Source organism: Balaenoptera musculus, chromosome 13 (assembly GCF_009873245.2).
Source record: "Balaenoptera musculus isolate JJ_BM4_2016_0621 chromosome 13, mBalMus1.pri.v3, whole genome shotgun sequence".
NCBI classification, from domain to species: domain Eukaryota; kingdom Metazoa; phylum Chordata; class Mammalia; order Artiodactyla; family Balaenopteridae; genus Balaenoptera; species Balaenoptera musculus.
Window position 1 is genome coordinate 12,648,087 of NC_045797.1, and position 17,822 is coordinate 12,665,908.

The window sequence follows — 17,822 nt, forward strand, 5'->3', positions numbered from 1 at the left end:
GTTCTGTGGGCCATTCTAGCAATTAACAAACCTGAGGAGGGGGTCCTGGGAGTCCTCAATTTATAGCCAGTGGGTCAGAAGTACAGGTGACAACCTGGGACTTGCAATGGGGGGCAATCTTGTGAGACTGAGCCTTTAACCTGTGGGGTCTGCACTAACTCTGGGTAGTGTCATAATTAAATTGTAGGACACTCTGTTGGTCTGAAGAGTTGGAGAATTGATTAATATGAGGGGAAAACCCACATATTTGGTGTCAGAAGTACTGAGAGTATAGAGGAAAACAGTTTTCCTTTAGTGGGTATATTTTAATTGACTGGATTTTTTTTTCCCCTTTTGACCATAGTTCACATTTTCTGTTCACAATGTCTACTATTTTGTTGTTTTTGTTATTGTATGGTAGACATCGTGAATGGTGCATTGTAGATGCTCTGGATTCTTTTATTTTCCTCTGAAGAGTGTCACGTTTTGTTCTAGTAGGAAGTTAAATTATTGGAAATGCAACTTGGTTTTGCGGGGGCTTGGTTTTAGATTTCTCTTGGCTTGTCCCTAATCCTGGGGTATATCCCTTAATCCTGGAATGCAGTCTTTACTCCTTAAGTGTGGTCATTCCGAGGTGTCAATGGACAGTCCAAAGTGTTTACCAAGCCCCTCTAAGATAGCAGGACTTGACTCTAAATTCCCCAGCAGCAGGCAACTAACTGCTCAAATCTCTGCTCAGCTATACTTTTCCTTTGGGTCATGTAGATTCTTGCCCCATGCATGTTCATTCAGGAGTCAGCCAAGGATTTGAGGGAAGTTTGCAGGCAGATGTTGGACCTCTCCCCTTTGTGGTTCCCTCCTCTCCAGGATTTTTCCCCTCAGGGAGCAACCCCTCACCTCCCAGCCCCAGTTTACATCACATCACTGCTTATCTCTCCCGCTAGGCTGCAAACTTTTGGAGTATTTGGTTCAGCCTTCTATCCCATAGTGACTAGTCAGTGTCTGACATACATACAGTAGGTGCACAATAAATGTCTGTAGCGTTAACAAATGAATTACTAGTAAGTTGTAGGATTGATGACCTAGCATCAGGGGCTCATCCTAAAAAGACAAAGCAGCAGCATTGTGTGGTAGTGACTGTCTATGTGGCCTTGGTCAGGTTATTTCCCTTCTCTGTGCCTTAGTTTCCTCATTATATGGAAAGCTGCCTACCTTATAGGGTGGTTGTGAGGATTAAGTATTAAGACGGGTAGAGAGCTAGTGCCTGGCACATCAATAACACTCAAATTAAGTATTAGCTGCTGTTGTTGCTTAAGGACCTGCAGCATCCCATAGAGACGGACTTCTCTACGTTGTCAATCTCTAAGGACGCTGAAATATCACTGGCTATACTGGAAAAATGGAATCAACTTCTATTTTCACATATGGTGTCTTATATAGTTACAGAAATGGAAACCAGAGAGTGGCATCAAGTGGGACATTAAAAAACAAGAGCTTCTTGCCAACATCACTACGTCTTAGGACATGTTTGCTAAAACAAATTGAAGTTTCAAGACACAACTATTTGCCTCCAAGCCACCGATCCCCAAACCAGCTACCGAAAGTTCACCAGTTGTCTGTAAGTCAACAGTTACAGACAGCTGAAATTCTGAGCTCACATAATGCAGTTTTTTCTTGCGCTCACGAAAGAACTGGCACAGAATGGGTTTGGAGGGACTCGGATTTTGACCCTGCTCGGGGCCTGCACCCGTCTGGGGCTGGCCTGGGTTTCCGGCTGGTTTCTGAGCTGGAGGAAGACACCGGAGAGAGGGCTCGGGGCGCCGGCGGCCCAACGGGGACAGCGCAGGTCGTGCAGGAGACGCCCGCCCGCCGCCGTCAGACCAGTCGGACGGCTTCGCCCGCCCCGCCCCGCGCCGCCGGCCCGGCCACCGCCCTCCGTCTCCCCGCCGGAAACCCAGTGCCTCGCGCGAGCCGCGCGCCGGAGCTGGACCGGCCTGGTCCCCCGCGCAGCCGCCGCTCCGCGTTCCCCGCCGTCCCCGGCCCGCGCCTGGGCTCCGGGCCATGGGGCGCCCGGGCGGGCGGGCGGGCGGCCGGAGTAGGAGCCCAGCGGGACACTGGTAAGGGCAGGTGGGGCCCCGCGCCGCCCTCGCTGCGGAGAGCGTGCCGCGCACTGGGGGCGCCGCCGAGCGAGGGAGCATCTGCGCAGCCGGGGAGAGCGGCAAGAGGCTCCGAGGGGGCGAGAGCGAGTGGGGCTGGTGGGGTCCTCAGCGTTCAACCTCATCAGGGGGCGGGGCCACCGACAGCAGGGGGACGCTCACTGGGAGAGTCATACTGGCCGGCCTGGGCTGCGGTGGCTCCTCCAGCCGGGCGGGGTGCACCTGGTTGCAGGAGGAGCCCTTAAAACCATCCAGCGTCAGACCTGGGCGACACCGAGAGCCTAACTCCTTATCTCCCGTTGGCCTCAGTGGCCCCTAGGCCGGTGACCCGGCGGGGCCCTCCTCCCTGCTCCCTGCTTGCTGGGAGCCTGGCCAGTCTGGCAGGCGGCCTCCGCCAGGAGCGCACTGGGATGGAGGAGAACGCAGCTCTTCCCCACTCCCTTGGAGGCTAGCCCCTCTCCTTGGCCCTTCTCCTTGGCCCTTCTGGGTGTGTCTGGTCAGAAAACACCAGAGGTTCCTAAGAAGGTAACTAGTGTCTGCTCAGCAGACAAACTCACTTTCCCCTCTAGGGTTCTTTCTGGCTCTAGGATTGAGTTTAGCTTCTTTCAGTAAAACAGTGGAGCCAGGGCTGTGAGTTCCTTGCAGGTGTTTTTTTCCCACTTTGCTAAATGTGCTGACCCAGGCCCTTGTGTCCATGGCCTGCATGTCTAGGTCAGGTGGGCAGCATCAACGTGAAGGCCAGGGCACCTGGGGGCTCCACCTGCCCCTGAACCTCATTAACCCAATCCTTCCCCTGGCCCAGAGCTGATTGGATGTAATTAACAACTAATTGGATGTCTCTGAGCCCCTCTACATAAGAAACATCAAGGTCAGGTTTAGACAGCAGATAGTGCCGAGTGATTCATTTCTTTCTTCCTTTATGTGAGGGTTCTGAAGAAGGGTCATTCATTCATTCATTCATTCATCCATCCATTCATTCAACATATATTTACTGAGTGCCAACCACTAATCAGGCATGAAGGCACTGGGAATACAGCTGCTCTCGTTTACGTGAATTGCGGGAGAGAGAAAATAACTCAAGTAAGCAGATGAATCACATTAGTTCAGAGAGTGATTAAGTGCTGTAAAACAAAACAAAACAGGATGATGATGGGCATGACCGTGAAACAAATCAGAGAACTCGGCCCTGAGCTAGAAAAGGTAGCAAGCAGGCTCTCTAAATGAGGTGGGAAAATGGTACCATCTTCAGGCCCTCAAATTCTGGGGGCACAGGATAGGATGTCCTCTGTGACCATGAACAGGGACTTATGAGCTGCCTACAAGGGATCAGTGAATAAAGGATGAGTGGTGAGTAGCCCCCCTGTGGAGTCCTGAGAATGTCCTTCTTGTTGGGAGGCTTAAATCTGAGGTGGAGATTTAAGCTTCCCCAGAAGACATATCCTGTTGACTCGATTATTTGTTCATTCATTCAACAAATACTGAGGGCCCATATGTTAGGCACTGTTCTGGGTGTTAAGGATACATCGCTGAACAAGACGGTCTTTCCTCTCTAAAGCTTATTTTCTGGTGGAGAGAAATGGATAGTAACAACAGCAATTTTAATGTCATGTCAGATAAATGCTGTGAACAAAAGCAAAGCAGCTTAAGGGGTTAGAAGGTGAGGGGGGCTCCCGGGTTCAATAGGGTGGTCAGGACAGGCTGTGCGGAGGAGCTGGATGTAGACAAGACACAGGCATGTGACTAGCTGGGGGAAGAACATTCCAGGCAGAGGGAACGGCAAGTGCAAAGGCCCTGAGACGTGAAGGAGGCTGGAGCAGGCTGGGCATTGCTGAACAGGAGGGAGGCCATGGTGCCTCTGAGAGGTGAGCAGGCATCTCTGAGGCTCTCATTAGAGGAGGCAGGGGCGGGGCTCAGCCTGCTGACCGGAGGCATCCAGGAAAGCAGGTGATGCTCTCAACTGCCGCGACAGGAAGATTTACATGCTGCCGAGAAAACTCAGGGTCAGGCCTGGAGGTTTACACTAGCAGGGGAACAGGCGATCACCAGAGATGGAGAGTGTGTCTCTTGGCAGGAGAGGTATCACTTGCTTTCCTTATACCCAGCATCCATCCAAACAACATGGGCTAAAGTGGGAGGTACACACCAAGTTTTCCAAATCAGTAAAGACTTGATATGGGGAGAAAAACTGTTGCCTTCTAGGAAAATTCCACTAATCTTCTGTTTTTCAAAAGAATGATCTCATTAGTAGACTTAAAAGGAAAACAGGAGAGGATATCGGGCATGTACTATATGCCAGACTCCCCTGAGCACTTCATGTGCAAACACAAATCATTCTCACAGCACGTCTGTGATGTATGGACCACCCCGTTTCACAGATGAGAAAACTGAGGCCCAGCGAGAATAAGAAAGTTGCCCACTTTTACACAGCTAGTAAGTGAAGAATCAGGATTTATAATCAAGTGGTGCAGTTTTAGAGCCAAGTGCTCTGAAAGAGAGAGAGAGAGGTTTTGGCTGAAGGAATGTTTGTCTGCAGTAGAAAGGGTCTCCAGGGTGCCTCACAGCAGGGGCTGGTTAGAGAGAAGACAGCAGGACTTATGGGTGCATTCCACTTCTTTGCTGTTTTTTAAGATAATATTTTCATGGGTTAAAAATTCTTTTAAAAATATTTTGAAAAGTACTACTTGCCTGTGTTAAAAATCTTTCTACAAGCGTTCGTTCAAACAGCCCTTAAGGAACACAGTGAGAAATCTCCTTCCTTCTACTGTCCTCTGATTCCCAATCTTCTTTAGAGGCAATTGAGAATACTTGCAGACATATGTTCTATTTGTAAATGAGCATATACGTATTATACTTTTTCTTTTCTTTCTTTTTTTTTACACAAATAATAAGAATACGAATACTCAGGTCTGGGACTTCCCTGATGGTCCAGTGGTAAAGACTCCGCGCTTCCACGGCAGGGTACGGGGGTTCAATCCCTGGTCGGGGAAGTTCCGTGTGCTGTGCAGGAGGCCAAAAAAAAAAACAACAAAAGAATACTCAGGTCTGTACCTTGTACCGCGCCCCCCTTCTTTTTTACTTATTCAGATTCAGGACATATAGATGTGCTTCATTCTTTTAAAATAAATGTGTACTATCTCACTGAATGGATTTAACATATTTATCTAGCCATTCCTTTATGGTCTTCTAAATTGTTTTCCCCATTTTCATCTGTTTGTTTGCTGTGATAGACAACTACGCATTAAGGATACTTGTACCTACATCTTTGCTCACTTCTGTGACTGTTTCAGCAGGAGAAATCCATAAATGTGTAATTACTGATTGAAAGGCTCTGTGTATTTTAGATTTCAATTGATGCCGGCTTGGTGTTCTAAACTGTTCTTGCCAACTTGGCAGACCAAAAAAATGGCATCACGTTGTCGTTTTAATAGGTATTTATAGTGAGCGGCGTTGTGAGTCTCCTGTATGTTTTAAGCCCTTTGTCTTTCTCTTTCTGTGGACTGTTCAGGTCCTCGGCCTATGATTTAACTTGGATTTTTGTCTTGTTGTAATTATTGAATTATAAGGGGTCTTACGATGATTTTCTCTTCATCCCTCAGCTCTAGTCCCACTGACTGCCCTTCACCATCTTCCCTACCTTTGTGCACAGCAGCTACTCTGATATATTTATGATATGTTTATCCTGGGATCTGGACTATTTTAGAGACATTTATGATGTTGATTTATATATGCATGTATTTTAAACTTACATACGTTGTATTGCGCTACAAATCATGATCTTACTTTTAAACCCGGTGCTATTTTTTAAGAAGATTTATCTAGCTGCTCCCTGGGCACTCGGTTTGTTGCTTCTGATTGCTGCACTGCTTTCCGTGGTTGGAATTATGGAATTATCGTAACAGTTGATTCTTTTTTATTTATATTTATTTTTGGCTGTGTTGGGTCTTCGTTTCTGTGCGAGGGCTTTCTCTAGTTGCGGCGAGCGGGGGCCACTCTTCATCGCGGTGCGCGGGCCTCTCATTATCGCGGCCTCTCCTGTTGCGGAGAACAGGCTCCAGAGGCGCAGGCTCAGTAGTTGTGGCTCACGGGCCCATTTGCTCCGCGGCATGTGGGACCCTCCCGGACCAGGGCTCGAACCCGTGTCCCCTGCATTGGCAGGCAGACTCTCAACCACTGCGCCACCAGGGAAGCCCGTAACGGTTGATTCTTAGTGGCTTGGTCTAGAAAGCTTGTTTGGAGAAATGGCATGATGGGGGTGAGCCCTGGAGGTTGAAGAGGATTGGATAGGTGGAAAGGAGGATGGGGAAGGGAACAGAGCTGACCAGAAGCACAGCATGAGGACACGCCAACGTGTGAAATTTCCAGCAACTATTCAGGGGAGCCCCATAGACTGGGGGTGTGGTTCAGGGTTGGGTGTGTGTGGTCCTAGGAGAGGCTGGGGGTCTCAAATGCCCGTGTTGGGTTTTCCCTAAAGACCATGAGGAGAGGTAGTGGGGTGGGGGTCAGCCAGGAAGGATTTTCAAGGGCAGGAGTGATCTCCTGGAGGAGAATTGGGATGGACTGTGGATGTGAACCTGAGAGGCAGGAGGTCCCTGGGGTTCTCCAGATAGGTGAGGAGCAGTGGGGCTGCCCGGGAGGGAGAACCAGCAGGACTGAGCGCTGGAGGCATGAAGGGTGCCTGCTAACTTGGGAAACGGGGCACATGCGATGCTGCAGACAGGACCTGGAGTGCAGGGCTGGGCACGGGGTGGGGGGGGGGGGGGTGGAGGCATGCTCATGGGCGTATGGACAGGCTATCGGGCACCTGTGGATTCTGAAGTCCTGCTCACCTGGCTGGAGGATTTCCGTTGGCATTTAGGACTCTGGGCTGGGGAGGGTTCATGAACCTTCAGCGAGTGGGTAGGAGATGAACGTGTGGGAGTGGATGAGGTCACCATGGGAGAGCATTAAGGGCAAAAGAGGCCCCAGTGGAACAAAGCCCCGGGTTGTGGATGAACAGGCTTGAGAAGTGGACGGGCAGGCTGGACCAGCAAGGAGGCACGGATGCACTTCCGAACTCTGCCCTTTGCTGGCTCCACAATCTCAGGAAAGCATCCTCTCAGCCTGGGAACCTGGGCAGGGGTGGGGCGGGGGTCCTTATAAACAAGGACGGCCAACGAGGGGTCCCAGCCTTCCTGGCATCTCTCAGTGTGCCCTTGGAGGATGAGTGGAAGGGCTGAGGCAGACAGGAGAGAAGAGGCCTCCGGAAGCACAGGTGTGTGGGCTGTCTCCCTGGGGAGGAGCTCGGGGCCCCAGGGCTGTTCCTGCTGGAAGCTGCCAAGCCAGGCTGCCCGCTCTGTCCCTGTGGGCAACTGTTGATAGACATGATCTGTTCCAGCTGGCACAGAGAGGGCACCGGGGAGCCTAGGGCTTTGTTGCTCTGGGCAGGCTTATGTGTGAGCATCCCCAGGGTAACACTGACCTTTTGGGGGTGGGGGGGGGCCCAGACAAAACCCCCTCTGAGTTTTGTCTCCCTCCTTCGCTATGTCAGCATATACCTGTTCTCTCTTTTTTTTTTTATAAAGTTTTTTTTTTTTAATTTTTATTTATTTTATTTTTGGCTGTGTTGGGTCTTTGTTGCTGCATGCGGGCTTTCCTCTGGTTGCGGCGAGCGGGGGCTACTCTTCGTTGTGGTGCACGGGCTTCTCATGTGGTGGCTTCTCTTGTTGCGGAGCACAGGCTCTAGGCGCCTGGGCTTCAGTAGTTGTGGCACGTGGGCTCAGTAGTTGTGGCTCACGGGCTCTAGAGCACAGGCTCAGTAGTTGTGGCGCACGGGCTTCGTTGCTCTGCGGCATGTGGGACCTTCCCGGCCCAGGGCTCGAACCCGTGTCCCCTGCATTGGCAGGCGGATTCTTAGCCACTACGCCACCAGGGAAGCCCGCCTGTTCTCTTTTTTATGTAACACCAGAGCCTTGCTTTTCCGCTGGTTGTGCACCTGAATTTCCTGTTCGTCAGTCAATGGCTGATGAAGGCTAATTAGCATTATAAGGAAGACCCTCGACCCCCACCCCGTTCTTCCTCCAAAAGAGTAACTGCTTGAAAGGTTGGATTCAGCCCACTCATTTACATAGCTTGTCATGATTTTTGACAGAAGAGTTTTCCACCTATACTATTTTATTTCATATTTTTCCTGAATACACACAATTTGAAAAAAACAACATGAAGTAGGCATTATTTACTTTAGCATGATCCTTAGCAACAATATCTGTGAAATCATGTTTTTTTAATGCATATTCAAATACATGCTTAACTATTAAAAATGTTTATTATGTGTACCATATGCCTACTTAGGCAAACACAGCTTTAGATTAGTGGATTCATGGAGGAGATAATCTTCGCTATGTGGGAGAGGGGGAAAAAATACTTTTCCTCTGCCCTCTAAGATTCTGTCAACTGGGACCTGCGAATTAAACTGGCAAAAGATTAACAGTAGAAAAAGGTTTATTGGCCTGCACGTGGGAGCCAGTCAGAGAAGTAGCTGGCTTGTTAAAGGGTTAAAGGCTTATATACCTAAATTAGTAGGGGAAAGGGAGCACGGAGAAAAAGCCTTCTCTGGGAAGAACCAATAGGTTTCTTTTCCAAAGACAAATGGGTTTTTAGAACAAATGAGAAATGACAAAGTAGTGATAATGTTGGTCTCTACAGGTGTGAGTGTTTTTGCAGTCTCCTTCTGGGCCATAAATCTCTCCTAGAGAAGGGGTTCGGGGTAGATTTTATTGAGTTCTCCCTTCTGGGAGTAGATCTGCCCTGCGGAAGGAATTTATGGCTGCCTTATTTCTCAGAATTTGCTGCTTTTAGTCAGATAAGGAAAACTCTGAGAAGGCTTCTTACTGTAACTGTCAAATCTCAAATGTCTTCATCTCAAACTTCATCCCAGTTCTGGGGCTCCGAGTAGGTCCCTACACCAACATCAGAGAGGTCACCCTGCAGCCAGTCGAGCGGTGGTAGCAGTGAAGGGTCAGAAACAACAAATACCCACGCAGACCCTCTTAGGCCCGCCCCCGTCTCACTCTAGTCGTCCACTGGCAACCTGGTGGGTAGAGGGGTTGGCAAAGAACCTCCCAGTCTTAAAGTGAGCAGAGAAATTCAATCATTATTTAATTCAACAAATTTAATTTATTTTTGCTGATGACAAACATCATACATATTTATTTATTTATTTGTTTTTTGTACATACGTATTTATTTATTTATTTATTTATTTATTTTTCAAAAATAAATTTGTTTATTTATTTATTTTTGGCTGTGTTGGGTCTTCGTTTCTGTGCGAGGGCTTTCTCCAATTGCGGCAAGCGGGGGCCACTCTTCATCGCGGTGCGCGGGCCTCTCACTATCGCGGCCTCTCTTGTTGCGGAGCACAGGCTCCAGACGCGCAGGCTCAGTAGTTGTGGCCCACGGGCCCAGTTGCTACGCGGCATGTGGGATCCTCCCAGACCAGGGCTCGAACCCGTGTCCCCTGCATTGGCAGGCAGACCCTCAACCACTGCGCCACCAGGGAAGCCCTGTACATACGTATTTATTTTTAAACAGCAGGTACACACCAAAAAAACATAAAGAACTTAACATCACGTCCATTGTTACCACACACAGATAGCCGCTATCAACCAGTGTTTTGGTATTTCATTGCCTAAATACACACATTTTTTAAAAAATTGAGACCATACTGAATGTATAATCAAGTTTCTTACTTAATAATATGCCGTGAGAATCTTTCCACTTCATGAAATACTCTTCAAAAACAAGATAGTTCAAGGTTGCTGAGGTTCGCTCTATGGTTCTATGGTTATATCATAATTTCTTTATCTGGTTCCTGGTGGATGCTGAGGTGGTGAGCATTTTTTGCTTTTAGAAGTATCTTAATGCACATGTATTTCAAGAGATGTTTGTAAGCATCTTCTGGGTGCCCAGGGGGCTCAAGGACAGATGTGAATAACTGTAGAGCCCTACTCTCTGCTTACCTAAGAAGGACAGACCTGTGACAAGTGGCTGCAGGGAAAATGCTAATCTGAAAATACAGGGTGGCTTTGGGAGAGAGCAGCTGGGGCCGGACTTTGGTGCCAAGGAATAAGAAGGCCAGGGAGTGGTGGCCTGGGCACCTGTCCACAGGCTGGGTAGGGACGCCTCCCAAGGTTACTGTACCCACCACGGGATTGGGCAACCAAGTCCAAGAGATAGAAGCTTGTCACTCACTTTTGTAATAATCACTTCCTGCCCTTGCCCAGGAAAACAAGGGCAGCCTTGGTGCCCATGTGTGTAGGGCGGTTGGTGATGGTGCTACCGCTGGCCCGTGAGGCCCTGCCTCTGGGAGACCTCTCCCTCCCAGTCTAAGACCACAGGTGTTAGGGAGGGGCACCAGTGGCCCCTGCCATGGGCTCAGTCCCTAGAAGCCCTCACCCTGGCCCTCCCTCCCAGCTGCTGGCCAGTGGGACAGTCACCATCTAATCTGGCAGAGGAATATTTAGGAAGGCAGGTGTCCTCCTGTCTGTCCTCCCTGAGGGCCCAGGCTTGTGGAGGCCTGAGAGCTAAGAGGGAAAAGGGCATTTTCTGGAGGAAGGAGCAGGTGTCTGCCTTACGCCCAGGCCTCCCTAAAGGACAGAACCTCTACAGTGACAAATTCAGGGACGTGGGGGCCCGTCGAGGTGCTTCTGGCCTCAGCTCTCCCCCGGCCTGGTAGCCGGTACCCCCCGGAACGATGGCAGTGAGTTCCATCACTGTTGGAGTTTTCATAAGCTCTGCATTGTAGAAATGAGTTCAGGCCGGGCCGTGAGGAGCCCTGCTCGCTTGGAAAGCAATCCTGTTCCTTCATAGCAGCAGCGTGTAAATGGCAACAGGGTATAGCAGAAAGTGCATTTGGTTTGGCAGTCCTGGGTTCAAGTCCAGCCTGAGAGACTGCTCTGACCCTCGGTCTCTTCATCTGTTCTGTGGCGTGGGGATCATAACACCCCACCCCCACCCCAGACTCTAGGGTTTGGAGATGCTGCTTGTAAAGGGCCTTGTGAGTGTCAGCCCCTAGGGGCCCTCTGTACAAGGTGGTTAGAAGTCAGGTGCCCATTCCCTTCCTCTGCTGCCTCCCGCCTCTCACCCCTCTGCCTCTCAGGAGGGCAGGCTGTGTGCTGAAAGCCCCAGAGCTCCTCTCCTGGAAGGTGGGCTCCACTCCGCCATCCGCGCTCAGTGTGTGAGATGCCACCTCCCCACCTGTGCCGAGCAGCTTCCGCTGCGGGCAAACAGGAAGTCACTCACCTCAAGGGAGGCAGGAAGGGGCTGCCTGGCAAGGCTGCCTGCCCCTGGGCTGTGGTTGGGTCCAGAGGCTGCGTGTCTGCTGGGCCCCGGGGAGGGGGACAGGGGGCGGGGACCCCCAGAAGTGGGAGGGGCACCAAAGATCAAAGCTCACCGCCAGCAGGGGCTCTGGGCGCAGGAGCTAGTTGCCCCACGCCTGCCCACACTGAACCACACGCCCTGTGAGCTGAAGGCCCTCCTTGCCTGAGGACCACCCTTCTCCCCGCCCATCCAGTTTTGCTCCTTGCATCTTGGGAAGGAGGTGAAAGTGCTAGGAGACGGACCAGAGCTGGTGGCTGCAGGAGTCTGGGAGTCTCTTGGAGGAGTTTGCTGTAAGCAGGAACCGCCCCGGCCACACCCCAAATCGCCGCACATGCACACACCAGACACGTATAAGACCCGCTGCCCGGGAGGAGAGGGGAGAGGCAGAGTCCGTTTCCCACGGTGCTGCTTGATGTGATTGAGGGTCAGAAGATGAGCAGCTTTGACTCATTCATTCATCAGAAGGTTTTGGAGCAGTTATGAGCCAGGCCCTCTGCTGCACAACCTGGGTAGCGGTAGAGGCGAGTGGACCAGTCCTCGCCCTTGAGAAGTTCACAGTCAGGGGAAGGAAGGAGACTCATGAATACACGGAGGAAGCCGATCGCTGGTGCCCGGCCTGACCGGCAGCATCTCAGCCCCAGGGAGCCCAGCATGCCGAGGGTCCCCGGGATGGGTTCAGAGCTGGGAGTGGAGGGGGGAGACCCTTGTCCTGGGCTCCTAATCAGTCTTCACCTCATGGTCGCCTGGCTTCTGCCCCCATCGTGCCTCCAGCCCCCACCCCCAGCTTGTCTGTAACCTCCGTGTGGCCTCATTCGATGGTCACTTTGCTCCTTATCTTGCTCTACTTTCCCGTAGCGTTTGACACAGCCGACCACTTCCTCCTTCTGAAGTTATCTGTCTCCTCTCTTGTCTTTCTTTGGTGATGACACACCCTCACACTGTTTCTCTTACCTCCTTGACAGCCCCTGCTGTTCTCTTCTGCGGGCTTCTCCTGGGGAGGCTCCGCCAGCCCCCAGCCTGGGCCACCTTCCTGCTGGTCACATAGGAGCTCCTTTCTTCAGCCCAGCCCCCCCGTCACCTCCAGGTACCAGCTGCTCCTGCTTGAGTATCTCACAGATATCTCAAACCTAATATTTATTTATTTTTTAAATTATATCTTTCTATTTTAACCTTCCAGTATATTATTGTTCCTGCTTTATACAGTTTTAATGTTTACTGCATCTTTACCACTCTTTGCTTATCATTTCTTCTTACATCTCAGACCCTCAATCTGGGAGAATTTTCTTTCCTCCTAAAGTGTATCCTGTAGAATTTTCTTTAGTTTGGGATCACACTTTCTTAGATTTTGTGTGTCAGAAAATGTCTTTATCTCATCCTTGTTCTTAAAAGATATTTTCATTACATATGAAATTCTGGGGTGACAGTTATGTTTCTATCACCGCATTGAATATTTTATCCCACTGTCTTGTGGCTTCTATCACTTAAGTTGAGAAATTTGCTATCAGCTTAATTTCAAACCTAATATTTAAAGAATGAAACTCTTGGTTTGCTCCCTGAAGCCTCATCTCCCCACATCTTTCCCGTTTCAGCAAATACCATTACTACCCATCCAAGTTGCTCAAGCCAGAAATCTAGAAGTTGACCTTGACTTCTCTCTCATCACTTACATGGCAGATTCTGCCAAGCATCCCCGATATAGATCCCACATCCTCTGTCTCACCTTCTCTGCCATTTCTGCTGCCCTCCAAACCACTGTCCCACCTCCCCTGGACTGTCACAGAGCCCCTGCCTGGTCTCCCCGCTCTCACTGAGCCCTCCACTGTCTGTTCTCCATGCAGCAGCAGGTGATCTTACAAATAAATACACCTGTCGCTCCCCTGCTTAGCCCTGGGGACCCCGCGGGATCTGGCCCCATCCTCTTCTCCCACCCCTCCCCTAGGCCAGCTGCACTGGCCACGCTGGCTGGCTTTCTGTTCCCTTCACTCCTGGAGACCTTTCCGGTCTCGGGTAAGAAATGAGACATGCAGTTTCATCTGCCTAAAATGCCCACCCTACACTCTTTACCTGCTGGCTGCTGTTTACGGGGATGTGGTGCCCCCGGTCTCCCTCCGCAATGAGCTTCCGCACTGCTCACTTTCCTCTCTCCCCGTCCCATCCCCCCGCCAGCATTTATCACAGTTTATAATCACACACTGATTACTTCCTCGCCTGTTTATTTTCTGTCTGTCCCTTGATTGGAAGCTCCTGAGGACAGGGGTCCTGTGCTTTATTCCTGACGGTCAGCAGCTTCTCGCATTGGGATGGCATGGGGCCGGCGCTGACTGAGCCCTGGCCACGTGCCGGACACCCCGTGAGGCTGGAGGCCTGAGGGAGTGTTTGCGTTTAGGCCGAGGCGACTTTAGGTTTCTGGTTGACCTGGCTGGGCAAAGTGTTGTAAAATCCTCCACACAGAAGGAGGAGCAGCTTGGGGAAGGTAACGAACCAGGTTTGTGTTGCACTGACCTTGAGATAAGCCTGCCCCTAACATTTGCGAGCCCCAGAAAAGGGAACAGTGGAGGCCCCCCACCCCAAGATGTGTTCGGATATGTCAGTGTCATAACACCGCACCTGATGAACTGTTATATAAAGTGTGTCCTCGTTTCCTGCCTCTCACTTGGATGATGACCTGGAGGTCCAGCTCTGAATTAGGATTCGCAGCCTCTGCTGAATGTGGCAGCAGAGGCCGCCCCAAGCCTTTAGCTCCTTCCCTTTCTCTCCCCTGCCCTGGCTGGGTACCGCACGTGCATGGAGGGGGTCGACCCGCCCCCAGGTCCAGGGCCTCTCCACCCCCTCACTGCCTCTTCCCCTCCCCCCAGGTCTAGGGCTGCACAGAGCAGGGATGTCCCCGGGGAGGGGCAGGAGTAGAGGTTCCATGGGTCCAGGAAGCAGAGAATCTCAGACTTCTGGGTGCCCAGAGAAAGGCCTGGTAGGCACGTCCCTGTGGACTCCTCTCCGTGTGCGTGTGTGTGTGTGTGTGTGTGTGTGTGTGTGTGTGTGTGTTGGGGGGTGCAGCTGGAGGAAGGCTCGAGCTGGAGCCACGCCCTGTGCGCTGTGGGCCTGGCCGGCCTGGGTCTGAGGCCCTTTGATTATGGGCCTTGCAAGTCGAGGAGTCTTCTGGGCGGTTGGATTTATGAGGACTAGCGTTCAGGGAGGGGGGCGGGGTCTTTGGACCCTCAGCAGGGAAGTTGGTGGTCACTGAGACTGGAGAATAGATTGTGCGGAGGGAGGACAGAACAGTCCGGTGAGCCTGGTTCCCCCAGCCTCGGACTCAGACTCCTGGACCCCTGTGGCCTGTGGCCTGCAGACGTACGTTGGGAATTCAGCCATGGGAGACGGACGACAGTCGGTCCCTGTGGTCAGATGCTCTGAGTTCTAACCACAGCTTTGTGATTTCCCAGCTGTGCCACCATGGCCAGTGGCTTTACCTCTCTGAGTCTGCCTCTGGATCCATGTAATGGATATAGTAACACTTCATAATGTAAGTGAGGGGGGGACTCAGGGGCTTTTGGGGAACCCTTTGTCACTGTAGGACAGTTATACCAGGTGCCGTTATTACCTACATAAGACATAGCCACACACAGATTGAGGGAAAAAGAAAAGTTACCAGCCCCAGGGCCCTCCCGAGTCCCACCGAGTGCCCTGCCAGGACCTGAGAGCTGGGCAGAGATGAGAACCTGGTGACAGGCCTCAGGGAGGAGGGACGGGGCGTGCTCACAGTCTGGGGCGCTGCGCCTTCCTCTTTCTTTCTCCCAGGCCCCTGATTCGGGGCTGCGCGGAGGGTGGGGGACCCCCGGGAGCAGGGGCGGGGGGCTGGGGCCAGAGGCGCCGGGCCTGGGAGCGGGTGCTCTTGTCTCGGGGCAGGAAGTGTGAGGTGCAGCGCAGCTGGGGAGCCCCGGAGGCCTTGGGGCAGCAGGGGGGTGAGTGTGGTGAGGGGAACGGAAGTCGGAAGCTGCAGCCGCCACGTTCCCCATTCACAGGCCAGACGGACGGGGCAGCAGGACCGCTCCCGGGGAGCCGGGCCCACGCATCCCTTCCCGGGTCCTCTGGAGGTGAGCAGGGTGGGCCTGCTTCGGGTGGGGGGCTCGGAGGGCGCCGGGGGGCGGGGATGCGGAGAGTCACGTGTGGGCCCTTGTGGTGACCGCCGGGGCAGGTGGGCAGGAAGAAGGGCTCCGTAGGCCCCTGCGTGTGCACCTGCTGTGCGCCCGGCCTTGGGCTGCAGCCCTGTCCTTCCCCCTCCTCCTCTCCGTCAACCGACCCCCTCCCAATCTGGCCCTTTCTGTGATTCCTGCTCTGGCTCCCACGTACCCCAGCCTTCCCGGAGCCTCTGGGGGTCTGCAGTCATGAAGTGGCCAAGGACCCTCCTTCCTAAAGCTCCTGTGAGCCTCCCCAGGTCCCTGGTGGCTGCTGAGACTGGTACCCAGCGGGGGCTCATGTGGCCACAGGCCCCAAATGAGCCTTGACCCCTCGACCCTGGAGAGAAGGAAGCCATTCGGGCTGGGGCTTTGGAGGGGGCGCAGCTTTGGGTGCGGTCACCGTAGGAGCTCGGACTTGGGGTTCCCAGCCCCATGTTGCCTTCAGGCCCCCGCAGGGAGGACGGGTTGAGGGGAGGGGCCCAGCGCTCGCTTGTTCGCCTGGGCCGTTCTGGTTTAGGCCTGTCGACCTGTTGGGTAACAGGAACCAGCGCACTCTCAAAGGCTTCCCTGTTTGGGACACCGTCAGGCCTCCTAGTTGTAATTGTTCATCTCAGCCACTGCCCCCTTATTCTAGGGCCTGAGATCCTGTGGGTGGAGTCAGTCCTGTGCTAAAAGGCTGGGGAGGGCGACCTGTCATCAGCTGATAATAAGTACCCCAGAGGACTGAGGGGCCTCAGCCAGGAGGCCTGTCTCCCAGGGCTTTAGGGCATCACAGGGCTCCCTCCTCTACAGATAAGGAACCAGCCTAGGCTCTTCTAGAATCCAGGCTCTAGGCTCTTTGTAGTGGGAGGGGGAGATCCAAGAAGGGGTGAGGGACGCCCAGCCTGGCCCTGAGCCTTTGTTGCGCTTCACAGGCAGTAGTTTCTCTGGAGATCCTTTGGTCCTCTCCGCCCCCCCTTCCCCCCGTCCTCTCTGCCCTCTCCCTTCTCTGTCTCTGCCTGAGTCTCAGCTGACCCCACCTCAGGGTTCTCACCACCAACTCTGTGTGTGTGGGTGTATGTGTGTGTGTGTGTGTGTGTTTCTCTCTCTCTGCACATTTGCATGAAGCCTCCTTCCGTGTGGGCAGGATGTGGGGTGGCCCCTACTCATGTACCTTGGGTGCTCTGGCCCCAGGTTCAGGCAGGGGCGTCTGTCCTGCAACTTGAAACCGGAGACGCTCGGGGAGCTGTCCTCTGGGGCAGCACCCTTAACCTGGCTTCCGCCCAGGGCTGCTGAGGGACAGGACAGGTCACCTCCTAAATCCCTGGATGGGCCAGGAGCCTTTGCTTTTTGCATAGGAAGGAAACATTTCCAGGGCAAAAGGAAGCAGTTTTCTGAGTTGGAAGCTTAAAGGGAGAGAGAGAGATGCACACTCCAGATAGGACATCCCGGGCCGACTCCTGGGGGACTGAGGGAGCCCACTGGGCTGAGTCCGTGCTGTCAGGGAGGGTGGTTTGTTTGGCTGCAAGCCAAGTTAATCTGAGCAAGACGTAGTGTTTCTGAGCACCTCCTAAGGACCGGGCCCAGCATTAGCACTCAGACCCCCTCCCATTGTATAGCAAACCTCTCAAGTAGCTTTATCCATCTTATTTCCTTCTTTCACAGGCAAGGAACCAGGTGAAGTTTTGGACCAGAGTCGCATGGCTCGTCCAGTGTAGCTAGGATTTGAGTCTAGTCTGTGAGCCTCCAGGTGTAGGGCGAGTGGGGGCCGAATGCAAGGCATTCACGCTGTCATCTTTCACACTCAGGCAGGCTCTCCCCGCCGCCTCCCATGGCCTTCAGCAGCTCGGCACAGGCTCTGTGCCCAAGCAGGGGGTGGAAAGCAAACCCACTCTCAAAAGGATGATCCAGGTGCCATCTGGGCTCCTTCCTGCCCTAAGATCAAAAAGACCTTGCCTTGAAGCCCAGGGCGGGTGTCGGGTGGTGGTGGGAGGGACTTATGTCCCCCTGGTCCCCCAGCCGTGGATTTCTGTGACCTTTATCTCCCATCAGCTAATGCAGGCTCAGCCCCTGCAGAGGTTACTTGGCTCAAGACAGGAGCCCTGGGGGCTGCCTGGTGGAGCGCTGGCTCTCTCCCCCAGCCCCATCCTCAGCTTCCTCCCTAATCCTTCCTCTCACTGGCT

At 52.8% G+C, this 17,822-nt stretch overlaps 1 protein-coding gene across 7 annotated transcripts in view; it reads left to right on the forward strand.

Moving 5' to 3' along the window:
• Nucleotides 1–1,964: 1,964 nt before the first annotated feature.
• PSD4 (pleckstrin and Sec7 domain containing 4) overlaps nt 1,965–17,822 on the forward strand; it is a 40,702-nt gene continuing 24,844 nt past the window's right edge. For 3 of the 7 annotated variants that reach the window (XM_036873429.1, XM_036873427.1, XM_036873428.1), the window contains exon 1: nt 1,972–2,096. The gene's annotated coding sequence lies outside the window, so the exon portion shown is untranslated. Of the gene's footprint in view, nt 2,097–5,123; nt 5,176–15,504; nt 15,577–17,822 lie in introns of those variants that run through there. The other 4 variants (XM_036873430.1, XM_036873433.1, XM_036873432.1 and 1 more) reach the window with 4 other exon arrangements.